At 44.4% G+C, this 3400-nt stretch overlaps 1 long non-coding RNA gene across 1 annotated transcript; it reads right to left on the reverse strand.

Moving 5' to 3' along the window:
• Positions 1-218: 218 nt before the first annotated feature.
• LOC144094784 (uncharacterized) lies at positions 219-1829 on the reverse strand. Its single transcript, XR_013306568.1, has 3 exons — positions 1793-1829; positions 937-1208; positions 219-320 (listed from the first exon to the last, which is right to left on the reverse strand). It is a non-coding gene; the product is annotated as an uncharacterized LOC144094784 (long non-coding RNA).
• Positions 1830-3400: the final 1571 nt, after the last annotated feature.

Genomic DNA, 3400 nt, shown 5'->3' on the forward strand with positions numbered 1-3400 from the left:
CAGTACTAGGCAGAGCCCACTCTGAAAAAACCTCAGTTCGCAATTTTCGCAATCGTGTGTAAATCGCCAATTGTGTGTAAGCTGCCAGCCTGCATTGTGGGAAAGAAGTATAACCAGTGAAGCACCATCGACTCTTCAACTACGTTTCCCAAAAGTACTAGTGCATCATCCGTGAAACGCAAAAGCAAAAATTTCGCCTCTCAAGCAAAAGCAGTCGTTCTATCGTTGATTTAGAAAATTTATTTTTTCTTTAATAATATTAGGCAAGCCATCTGGTCTTGCAATAGGGGTGGACTTGATAACCTCTTGTGATATGGGCTCTGGAAGAGAAGCAGAAAGAAAGAAAAATACAGGTCAAAACAGAAAAGAATCTTGAAACGTAAAGGTAAATATAACGGTGTAAAAGCCTCTCGTGCACCAACTTGATCCGCGACCATTTTCTAAATTACAGTGCCCTCTGTAAAGCGAAAATATATTAAGCGCGAGTTGAACGCTCTACTGCGATTTATAGATAATGTTTAGAGGCTAAAAAGTTTTTGGAATAAGCACGCACGTCTAAGTAGAATAATAGCGACTACCCCATTTAATGCGAAAATCATTCTGACCATTTGTTTTCTTGGTTCCCTACAAACCAATTTTTAATAAGAAAAGCAGGCTAAAAACGCGTCCGGCTAAAGCAAAAGTGGCTTGCATAATGAATAGTATGACGCAAAAACCACGACAGCTTTACACTCGAGAACCACAAGTATATTAATGGAGTTTGCTTGACGTCTGTGTAGTCCTGTTCCGCACTGGCATATCAACGACAGTAACCCTAGAACCAAACGAGGAAGCAGTTTGGTATATTGCAAACAGGTGTAAATTAGAAAGAGTACAGCTGTTATGAGCTAGAGTTTTAAAACAAAGCGGGCGCTTCTTGCTCAAGGGCGTACTCACAAATTTATAAATCCTAGTATAACACTCGCTCAGCCGTAGAAGCCTCCGAGGTGGCCGCCGCCGTAGTGGCCTCCGTAGGAGCCGGCGTAGCTGCCAGCGTAGCTGCCGCCGTAGTGGCCGCCGAAGCCTCCGTGGCCGAAGCCGACGCCGTGGCCGAGTCCACCGCCGTAGCCGAAGCCACCGAGACCACCGCCGTATCCGAAGCCACCGAGGCCGCCGAAGCCGACAGCGGCAGCAACGGCAAGGACAACAGCGAGGACAGCAGCGCAAAGCTGCAAAGTAGAGAGTTGGCAGAGTTAGCGAAACACAGATGCACGCAATAAGAGTTCAGCCGACAGCAAATGCCGACAGGCGTCTGTAAAGCTAATCTTGCCTGTATATTTACGCCACCACCAGCAGCAAGAGTTCTGGAAATGGGGTTTCAAAGCTGAGTTCTTTAAAAATTAATGCAGGGTCCGCCAGTCTCTGTAACCCTCACTCTCACAAGATTTCTTCGGCCCATAGTCGATTTAGTATTCAGGAAGATACAAATGCTCTATAAATTTGAAATTTCTCAGTCAGTGAAATCTGCGATGAAATTTTGTGAGCCCTTAATACTCGCAACGTGTTTTGCCACGTGTTGCGACAAAACGAGCATTTCTGCTGATTGCGCGTTTACGACTATGGATGACATGGGTCATCCGTGCAAGAAAGGTAAAATTTGTTTTTCACTACACACTGAATATTTCTAAACTAACAAGAATGCACTTATGCCCGGAGCTCAGCGCCTAATTAGGCTACACTGGCAGACATCGTATTAGCTCGAAGACGGTAATCCGACGGTTTCGCGACTGGTTGCGTGCAGTAGGACGCTCACCACGGCCTTCATGGTTGTGACGGTGGTCTTCGTTCGCAACAGAGCGATCAAGTGCCTTCTGTTGCCGCAGCGTAGCCTTATATAGTCCCCGCAGCCTGGTAGAAGTCGCTAACAGTGAGCACTCTTTCACAGTGTAAGCAACCTTCCCTGTCGGCACGCGCCGTCCTGCCGGACCCCGCCGTGCCCATGACCTTGGCGTGATTGCCTAATTGTCAGGCACGACATGGACAATTCCCTGCGTAAGACTCTGCATAGGGCACGGATGACCGTTGCATAAGCAGTATTTAGATCAGCCTGCATATAAAAATGTGAAGAAGACCGGAATATTTATTTGCTTTCAGCGCTGGTCTTTATGGATTCTGCTCGCAGGAGTATTCGTGCCAAGCAACCGTTTGAAAGAAGCTGTTTCTGCCTCCACTTTTTTTTTCTTCTGCAGGGCAATGTACGCAAGCCGTGTGCTTTAAACAAAGAGTTTTTATGATCACATGTGCATAATATCGAATACCCTAATGCGAAGTCCTAATTTTTTTAGAAAGTAATGTTACCGTTGCGCAAATAACTACATTTTCAACAAGTTTGTTACGCTCAAGCCACTGTACTTAGCGGCGGTGCGTTTCGGACTCAGCTTTTTGTTAACGATTATGGTAATAGAATAAAATAATAGTGAAGTTATAGACAGAAGTAAACGAACACTCTGCTGTTTAGGGGCATTCAGGTCTCTTATGGTGGGTAATAGCAGTTATAAGAAAGTAGTTTTTTTTTTCTTGTTTGCCAATGTCTTCTAATTCATGGCTCGACCATGTAGAATTATGCAACCTGTACTCAATGTAACAAATCGGTGTCTGTTGATGGAAAAATTTTCAAATGTGTTGGCTGTGAATGCGATTTTCTATTAGAAAAAAAAATACACGGATGTCATTGACAGGTCACTGGCAAAAAGGGTTCCGATGCATAGAGTAACTGGCACTCTGAGCAGTATCATCCCTAAATCTTCGCTGCAGCAAAGGATGATTCATTTTCGTGATCGCATTCAGTATCAAAAATTTCAGAAATATTGAGACGCTACTGCCCATAAGCGATGCCATCAGCTAGCTCCCTTTCAGAAAACTGAACCAGCTGTTGCTGCTAAAATCAACCGTGAATAAACTGAAAAAAATGGTGTCGGTGAAAACTGTTGAGTCCTTAATTAGTTTTATTTCAAGTAAACATTATGTTATAACGCCTATGCCCTACTTCTTCTTACCAAGCTGCAATTCAAAACGTCGAAAGTGGAGTACCTGGGCAGCCTGCGGAGCTTCAACTGATTCCTACTGAAGTCAGTACCATGTAGCAATAGCTCTCCAACTTGAAAACCCTTCGATTGACACATAAGCAAGACGAGCAACTTGCTTGATCAATGAAGATATCGCACTGAAACTGAGCATCAGCTTCAAAAATCTGACGCGCTGCCAATTCATCGTCTTCCGGCGAAGCAAAACCATACGCTTAAAATTCTGGTTAGCTTTTCTTCATGCGCAGTTAAGGAACAACAGGTAGATTTTTGAAGACCCATTAGCTCTCTGGTGGAGAAGGGGCGAACCCCTTCAGTCTGTATTCACAAATTATTAC

The sequence above is a fragment of the Amblyomma americanum genome, chromosome 6, assembly GCF_052857255.1.
Source record: "Amblyomma americanum isolate KBUSLIRL-KWMA chromosome 6, ASM5285725v1, whole genome shotgun sequence".
NCBI classification, from domain to species: Eukaryota; Metazoa; Arthropoda; class Arachnida; order Ixodida; family Ixodidae; genus Amblyomma; species Amblyomma americanum.